The 9,524-nt window shown below is 44.5% G+C and overlaps 1 long non-coding RNA gene across 2 annotated transcripts in view; it reads right to left on the minus strand.

Annotated features, from left to right (window-relative positions):
* The window catches only part of LOC126405586 (uncharacterized), a 19,420-nt gene extending 11,182 nt beyond the window's left edge, over window positions 1-8,238 (minus strand). The window contains exons 1-2 of one of the 2 annotated variants that reach the window (XR_007571588.1): window positions 8,081-8,238; window positions 4,882-5,027 (exon numbers count right to left, since the gene is read on the minus strand). This is a non-coding gene — a long non-coding RNA (uncharacterized LOC126405586). Of the gene's footprint in view, window positions 1-4,881; window positions 5,028-7,329; window positions 7,348-8,080 lie in introns of those variants that run through there. The other variant, XR_007571589.1, reaches the window with a different exon arrangement.
* Between the last annotated feature and the right edge of the window lie 1,286 nt (window positions 8,239-9,524).

Genomic DNA, 9,524 nt, shown 5'->3' on the forward strand with positions numbered 1-9,524 from the left:
TTCAGAGGCCCATTACTCTGTCTCTGTATCACCTAGAGTGTTTCTGAGACTTTCACAAGAGAGTTTTCTTTCTGGCAAGACCTCATGCATGCATGTAGTCAGAGCGGTTCAGAAGCTACAGTCATTTTAATTTGGGTATGTCATTTTAGGTGTTTTTGCTACAAAATGGGGGTGGAGTGCAAGAGGTAGTAGCAGTTTATCAAACAACTGTTGAACAATAGAACACAAACTAAAATATGACATCTCTGACTTCTGCAGCTGCTGGATAAGCCTGCTCAGCTGCATAGTTTTAACTGAACGCTCTATGGCCTGAGGACTTCCTGTGACTCCTCATGAAATAAAAAATATTTTATTTTCTGATGAAAATCCTGAAAAGGTTGAATTAGGTCTATATCCAGACAGTCACAACATTACAAGGAGAAAACTTTGTTCTTTCAGGAATGGGCCTGTTACCGGCTGGAAATAACAAAGTTGGACTTCTGAATTATCAACAACTGTCCTTGGAAATAATCAATCACTCCTTCACAACAGCTGAGGGTCCCTCCATGTGTTGTCTCGAGCAGAAGCTCCCAACTGCTCCACATTTGTCCTGAGTCATTCGTTCAGGGTCACACAGCGTTTGGCCATATCCTCAAATGAGTTTGCCGTCTCTGTCAAGTAGCTGTCTGTTAGTCACTCATTTAACAGCAGGAAATGGCACTTCAAAATAAAAGCTCTGTGCTGGAAATTCACTGCATTTAAAAAATGGACCACAAGTGTTTTTTTTTTTGTTTTGTTTTTTTTTACAAACCCACTTGTGGTCCACGAGTTGGGAACCACTGATTTAGAGAGCACAGACTGAACCCTCAAGATGAAAGAATTAGGGGGACGTGCTGTAAGTGAAAAAAAACCTTTCGACAGATTTGGACCTTGCAAAGTTTGTACATCAATATAACATGTACTTAAACTAAAGTGTACTGTTTTGCACTTACACGATCCTCAACCTGTAATTTATGATTTCCTTTCACCTTTTTCTCCCTCTCATTTATTCATTTATTCTATTTATATATTTATTTATTTTATACTTTTGGGGATAAACGTATAGTTTGATGCAAAGAAGCAGCTCTAACTCTTCCACTTTAACTATATATCTACCTATCAATCAGTCTAGCCTGCGGGGTCAATAAAGTATTTCTGATTCTGGAATAACAACAAAAACTGGAATATTGTGTGTAGACGTAGCCAACGCTGCAGGTCTGTGTGTTAGAGCGACACTTTAATCACTTGAAACAAGTTGATTTGCATTTTTAAAAATGACTGCATGTGGAGATGTGTGCAGGGCATACGGAAAGAATAAATCAAAAGTTACCAAAGTTGGAAAGACATGACATAACACGACTGGCCCCGCCTTCATCAACAAGCTAAGAAACACAGCTGCAGCATTTTAACATCAGCTGCTGCTGCAGACACATGTGCATGGAAGCAAACTTCAGTTTGAGTATTAAAATGATGTGAAGGCAAAAACACTGCACGTGTCACATTTTAAACCAGACTGTGACCTCACATGCTCACAGCCTGTTGCTCATCCTTCACCTCTGTGTGACCTTGACAAGGTCACAGCTCCTGTAACTGTTTAGAATAAAAGTCTCATGAAAACAAATTCTCCCGTCAGACCACATGAAAGTCTCGTCCTGAAACTGTGAGGAAACATCACATGTGACCAACACTGAGCACAGAGAGCGTCTCATCACCTCAACATGAGGCCTGAAGCCAACATGGCCGCCTCCATACGTCTCAGTCTGAGTGTGACTGTGAGCTTGTGGCTTATGTGGCCGGTCTGGTTAAAGGAGCAGGTGTCAGGTGGAGCGGTAACATGATCTATGGCAGGGAACATGTCATGGTATCCTGCACATACAGCCTCACTCGTACACACGTCTGTCTGTGCCGTCTATAAATACAGAAGAGTTCTGGTATTCATTACACAGTCAGCCATGTTGAATCTACAGTTGGCTCCCAGAGGTTGGAATAAAATGGAAGATCCAGACGGGACAGTGGCCTCGACGCATCACTAACATGTATGACACATAAGTGGCTGCATGAAAGGGGGCGGGTGCATGAGTCAAAGTGGGAGTATTTCAAATTTCATGTGACGCCATCAGCCCTACAAACCAGCAACTGCCAATATATTCAGAGTTTGCAGAGTATGCAGAGTTTGGCCATTTAATGAGCGAAATAAAGAGACAAAAAACGCCCAAGAAAAAAGAGCAACTGTCGATGTTCTCAGCTGTTCGCCCAGCCCTCATTCAAACCTCATAAACTTGGATTAAAACTATTCTAGACCTTTATTTCTTTTACAGCGATCACCATGTCCACCTCCAGCTTTAAACAGATGTCAGATTGTTACCTCGACTCACTGCTGCTGCATTTCAAAGACGCTCATTTGACCAACATGTTCCCAAAGCAGAGGTCAGTGACAGCATCAGAAAGTCACCACAGCTCACATGTGACAAAGGTTTGCTGGGAACACGGGTGGGTGGAGTGAGAGGCAATGTCTAGCTCACAGATTAGGGACCAGGATCCAGAGCGAACAGGATCAAGCATCAACTGTTTCCTGGTTTAACCTCCTGAGACTCAAACCTTTGTTTAGTGTGCATTTTAGTTCTCCTAGCTGTTTGGGATCAGTAGGAACTGGTGAGTATAAAAAAGTGAGCACTGTCAAAGTCCCAATGTCCTCAAACGAGTACTCTCTAATTAACAGCGTCTCAGCTTGTTACTGTTCCTACAATTAATCAAACTACAAACATCATCAATTATAAATAAACAAGTTTCAGTCCACTTTTGTGTCGGGGTCAGCTGCAGACTGACTTGGCAGAGATGGCAGCCATCTTGTTTTTCCATGAATTAGTGTATTGTGCTCTTACTGCCACTAGATGGCACAAAAAGTGTCCACGAACGAGGACAACAGGTCTGAGTTCGGTAGAATGAAGTATACGGTGCAGTAAACCCAAAATGTGACGTCCTCATGAGGACACAGGGTCTCAGGAGGATAAATAAACAGTTTGATGTCGTGTTTCCTGATCTATGGTTGGGTGTTTGGACAAATATATTGGCGATCAGTGAACGGCTGAGAACACTGACGCTTGTCTTTTCTTGAGGATTCAAAATAGCACTATCCCTGTCTGTCCCCATATGCTGGTCCCACTGGACTCTCCACCTCTAAGGGTCACTGGTTCATGTTCTGCTCAGGCGTGTAAATCACAAGTTTCATCGCAATACAATATAAAATCTTTGGACAAGTACATGATGTTTGCTGATATCACAAAGTCTGCCATGATATCATTTTGATTCCATTCAGTTCAGAGGCCTGAGATCGATATCAGATGATGTCAGAAAATTTCAGAGTTTCGGAAAAAGGTGAGCTTGGACACAAATGGTCACACAGGCGTCATGGGAATTTTAAAATAAAGGCATATCTTAAAGATGATGATACGTATCGACATTTCCACTTTGCATCACTAATACTAAATCACTGATCACTCGTTACACCCCTGAAACTATGACCTGAAGCATGAGACGACCTTATCATCACTGACCCACAGTGCGGTGCTTTAAAGCGCCCTATAGAGAGCTGACCTTGGCCAGAGCTCCCAGTATAGACCGGCCTGTTCTTTAACAAGCTGCAGTAAAGTTTAAATATGGCTCCTCACCAGGACTCAACGATGTCTGCGGAAACACGAATGACCCATCAGTGACGGATCATTGACACCCACAACACCTGAGCACAGACCTGTCAGAGAAATGTAACTACAAATGGACGTGTCTTCTGACAGGAAATAAAAGGGGGCACAAAGTGAGCACTTGTACAACTGTTGCGCTCGATTAGCCGAGCATCCACGCCTCCCTCTGTCAGCCCTCCCTCCTCCACCTCAACCTGCTGTCTTATCTGAAGGCTTCACACCCTCACTGTCACCTTATCAAGGCCCGACAGTCCGACTGGAACAGACAAGAAAGCTTCAACAAAATGTCTCCACTCTGCACGAACACAACACAAACAGGCAGATTCATGTTGTCACATCATCCCTCAAGTGTTCAGGAAGCGTTCTGCTCAGTGATAATCCATCTGATCAAAGCTCACTGACCTCCATCATGACCCTGTCTGTCAAAATGGACTCTTACAGAGATGATGTGTGAAGTGTCACGTCATTCTGCACACACACAGAGCAGCAACAGAATAAAGGCAACAATCTACAAAACACCATCGAGCTGGTGTCCTTGACCGCTGACACGATGAGGAGACAGCGGCGACAACGCAAGGGATTCTGGGGAAACAGGGAGGCTAGTGACGCAAGCAGATTCCCAGCCTCCATCCATGCGTGCTGATGAGCATCCAACATCACCCCGCTGCCAAGCATCATTAATCCCCAAATCACTCTCCCTTTGCAGAGGGTCCCCCAAGTTATTATAACCCCCGCCCCCCGCAGAGACCCGAGGTGTCCAACTCAGTTACATTTCAACATTTTCTGTTCTCTCCTGGTGGTTTTCGGCGCCGACCACAGCGAAGAGACTCCATTTTGACATGGCGCATTTTAGGATGCTGTTGCCTGCTAATTCAAGCGCCATTAGAGCTGCGCGCGGGTCAGCTCCGAATTTTGGGTAATATTTGCTCTGAGCGTGATGTTTTCACACAGCTTGTTAACGATTGAGATGTTCGTTTTTGTGCGGAGCCTCTGCACCTTCAGCCGGATCATCTCCGCAGGTACAGATGTTTGAAGGCGCCTCATGAGGCAGAACTTCACTCAGAAGGTGGAGCAATGATTGCAAGAGCTTCCTCTGAGTTTGGTGTGCTCTCTGCATGAAAAAGTAGAAGAACCACATTCACACAGCGTGCACGCCATCACCTACCATTTGTCCAGGTCAGCCTTGATAGTGGCACAAGCAGCGGGGACGGGGGCCTCGGCGGGGGCGGCGGCGGTCTCGGAGTCCGACATGTCTGCGGTGCTGCTGTGTGGTGTCGAGGGTGCGTGTCCTGTCCTGTTCCTGTCCTCCGCCTATGGACCCAGAGCCACCAAGAGAGACAGAGACAGAGAGAGACAGAGTGGGGGTGAGAGTGAGTTTGTGGAAGGGGGAGGGCGCAGAGCAGGAGGTGGGAGGAGATAAACATGTGAGTGGGCAGCACACGTGTGTACACAGCGGTCAGGGGCGGGGAGTGTGAGGGTGAAGGGGCAGTGACCCAGAGAGAGGCAGAAGATTGGGCAACAGGGACAAAAGAGGGGACGGTTGGTGTGCAGGATGATCTCAGCACCAAGAGGAGCTCCCACATGGAGACACTTCACATCAGATAATAAATAATCTGTAACAGTGGAGAAAAACTCCTCATGTTAAACTGAAGACATTCATTCATTCATTCATTCAGAGCTGGAGCACAAAGTGATGGAGTGTGTCCTCCATCATGATGTCACCACCTGGTGGCAGCTCTGTGCTGCTGCAGCAGTTTGATCACACACACGGCAGCCATGCTTCAAAGGTCAGGGAATGAAACGCTGCTACATGTCTACAGGATAAACAAAGAGACAAACAGAGGACGTTTGTCTTCCACGAGTGTCTCTTATTATCAGAATCATTAACAGAGGAACTGCATTTATTCAGCCTGAGGCCTCATGGAGCCATGTGTGTCACTGTGGGGACTAACTCAAGGTTGTCCAAGGTCACAGGCACAATGGTGACACAAAGGTTGAGCTTCAAAGATTAAATATGGAATTAAAGGATTACAGTTTCACTTAAAAACATACAACAGGATCATTTCAATGAAAAAGTCAAATATTCTTTTTTTATGTGATTTTAAGATCAACATTTTCTGGAGCTGAAACAGTGACACGAAGTTTTGGCATCAAAAATAAAATTTGCTGTTGTAAAGGAAACATTAAAATTATTTAATTTTTATTTTTATTATTTTATTTTTTAGCGCTTTCATGTTTTTGGTGACAAACTTCTTTATCCGTCAGGTTCTACTTTTTTTTTTTTTTTTTACACACTGACAGGTTTTCCACTTCCTCCTTCCTATTTCAACTTCCTGTCCCTGTCTTGGTGTGGAGGGGAGGAGTTTGAGGGGAGGGGGCAGGGAGAGTGTGACTGACATATAATCTTCATACTGAGGAGAAATCAGCTCTTTTTGATACAAAGTCCTTCGAGAGTGATGTGACGAAAAAAAGAGGGTTGTCATTGAAAAATACAAGAATGCAAAATAATAACAATAAATAAATATTTTTAAAGCCTGTGTTTTAGTTTCAGTGGAACTTTTGTCAGTGTTAATGTTTCCTTTATCAACAGTAATTTTTTTTTGCAAAAACTTAGCGTCACTGTTTCAGCACCATAATGAGAACTTTAAAGTTTGAACAAGAGCTGCAACTAACAGTTATTTAGTTTAATCATTAGACTATAAAATGTAGGAAAAAAAGGCTAATTTCAACTTCCCAAAAATGTTGATTAAACAATAAAAAACGAGGTAAGGACGAGGGCTGCGGCTAATGGTTTTTATTTATTCATTTGCTGGTTTCTTTTTTTTTTAATAAATCAATTAATTGCTGACTAAAAAATGTAATAAAAATAAAAAATGCTCATTGCAACTTCCCAAAAATGTTGAGTTTAAAATGACAAAACAAAAGAAAAGAAAAAAAAGAAAACCGAGACAATTTGACTGATATCATTGAAACAATCAACCAGGTGTTAAATCGTGACTGACTAAAGTCTGCAGCTCTAGTTTGGATCCAAACAGCTGCACAACAACAGGAAGGTCATTTTTAGTTTGGATTTTTCTTTTATCTGAGCTCAAACACGATCAGACCAGAAGCCACATGTTTAATCTTTGCAGGAAAACTACAGTGAAACCTGGATCACAACCATGAAAGACTGCCTACAATAACTGTCAGTGTGTCAGGAAAGACATGCAACACTTTTATCTTCCACATATTAAATCAAATGTGAAGTCCCTGCGCCTCATGTTCTGCACACAGACATTATACAAACGTATTTTGGGTGGACTGAGCCTTTAGCAGGACGAAGCTGTGACTGTGACCGAGCTCATTCATGCAGCGTCACCGCGACACATCACGGACACTTGTGTAACTACATCAGCGCAGCGCGCGGCGTTACACAACAACCTGCTGCAGCAGCGGTCAAACTGCGCCGCGTGCAGACGACTGGAGCCGCTGCTGTTTGCACAGAAATGCACAGACTTCTGCAAAGTTTGCACCCTGACTATAAACCTGTCCTGACACTTGTGCACATATTTAAATTATCCTCTTCTAAAACACATAAATGACTTCAGTGAGTTACGGTGGGTTATTTTACTACCTGTCCCGGTGCGTCGTGCGTACAGACACCTCTTTGTGGCTTGCGACCCTTGAACTTGCTGCACACACCTGGTAGAGCTCTGTCAATTTAATGCATGCTATGACTTATGGGATATGTAGTCCTCGTGCACTAATGGAAGCCTCCCAACCCCAAACTTCCTCCACACACCCACCAAAGAACATTTGAAGCCAAAGCAAAAAGAAACTACATATTTCAAAACTCTTTTTAAAGCAGGCCCAGATCAACACACTCCGCTCACACTAACCAGCCTCTGCTGTTTCCGAAAGTAGAGCTCATTCATATTCCACACAGAGAAAGACAAAGTGTGCAGTGCCTAAATTACATCAGCATAAAATGTCAACCAATTAACTTCCTGCGTGGAAAAACCTCCTGCTGCAGAAATAAAGCTCTGTCATGCATAAACTCTCTGGCATGAGGTCACCAGATAACACAGGCACAAATTAAAACCCAACTACACCTTAAAGTCAGAAAAAAAAGTGTAAAAATGACACTGTATGTTTGTGATGAAGCACCAGAGTCTTCATCAAAGCACATGGTCTGTAAATCCTACAGGTCCTGTGAAGTTCCTGAGCAACAAAGAAGCTGCTGTGACCAGCTCCACACCTCGCTGTGAGCCCATGTGCACACAGACAAGAGGGAACATCATGTTCTTTAAGTAGCACCAGTGTCTTCCTGTGCAGAAACCCTGCGCATGACACTGAATTCATAAAACAAACCCGTGAGTTCCTACCTATCTGCAGATGGGACGTCTTGGTCCTGAGTTAGACGGCTCAAAAAGTGTCTAAGTGTGTGCAGGAGGCACCAGAGTGGGGCTTCAGAGGGCTGCAACTGCTCTGTGAGTGAGTGAGTGTGAGCTCGCTGGAAGGGGGTGTGTAGCTGTGCTTTACAAGCGTGTGTGCATGTGTGTGCATGTGTGTGCATGTGGTATGTGCACTGCCAGGGGCTGAGAGGCGGCCACAGTGGGGGGAGGGGGCGCAAAGAAAGGGAAGAAAAAAACTAATTGTGAGGGAAGTTTGAGAGAGGACTGAGAGAGAAAGGAGACACGCCTGTTTGAGATTCCAGGAGGGTTAAATGCATGGATGTATACAGAGCTCTTGGGGGGGGAGGGGCTCTGCATTTGTTGCACAGTGTACAGCATGTCTGGCTGGCAGCGGCAGACTGCGGCAAGGTCGACATGCAGGCCCATAAAGGAGTGAAATATGGCTCTGGTGCTTCTCACGTCTCCTCACAGTCCTGCTTCATTTCAGTCCTTATTCCCTTTATCATCCGTCTCTCTGTTTGCAGGTGTTTCACTCATGTGTACACAGATAAGACCCTCAGGTGTCACACTGACTTTGCACATCACACACCTGACACACACACACACACACACACACACACCTTCATTTTTGCCTCTAAGACAAAACCAGCAACATGAACCTGTTTTTCCTGTCAACAGGTGGACACCAGCGTGCAGCATTCAAAGGTAAAATGTCGTGATGTCACCTTACAGGTGATACAATCCCTCAAAGTCAGAGTGTAGGTCACACATGGGACGCCTGCTGCGCATGTGTGTTTATACAGCACATGATGGGAGGTGGATCAAAGGAGGAGGCTTCAGGCTGGCAGCTGGATGTGATGTTTAAAGCAAAGGGTCATGGGTAAAACACGTTACAGTGGTGACCTCCTGAACGAGACGACCTGTGGCCATGCTGTCCTTGAGAGGAGAGTTGATGTGTAACTTGGTGTTGTGTTCAGGGTCCTCTTAAACAGCTCAGGGTTACGCAACAGTGTTCATTATCAGCTTCACGACTTCACCTGGTTTTATAATAATTACTAATAAACATGATTCTGAACTAAAAAACAGGTTCAGAAGTTTACTGCAGAAAATAACTTGTGCCAGCTGTGAAACACAGTTAGAAGAAGATAAACTTTATTAATCCTTGAAAAGAAATTCAATTGTTGTCACTCTGTTGACACACACACACCTCAAATACACACACATGCACAAACAGGACCTAAACATGCATTAAATGCAGAGATGTCAGAGTGAGGGAGCTGCCTATGGACAGGCGCCCTGAGCAGTGGGGGTTCAGTGCCTTGCTCAAGGCAAATGTGCCCCAGGAGACGAACTGGCACCTCTCCAGCTGCCAGTCCACGCTCCATATTTGGTCCGGACGGGAACTTGAGCTGCC

The sequence above is a fragment of the Epinephelus moara genome, chromosome 18 (genome assembly GCF_006386435.1).
Source record: "Epinephelus moara isolate mb chromosome 18, YSFRI_EMoa_1.0, whole genome shotgun sequence".
Classification (NCBI taxonomy): domain Eukaryota; kingdom Metazoa; phylum Chordata; class Actinopteri; order Perciformes; family Serranidae; genus Epinephelus; species Epinephelus moara.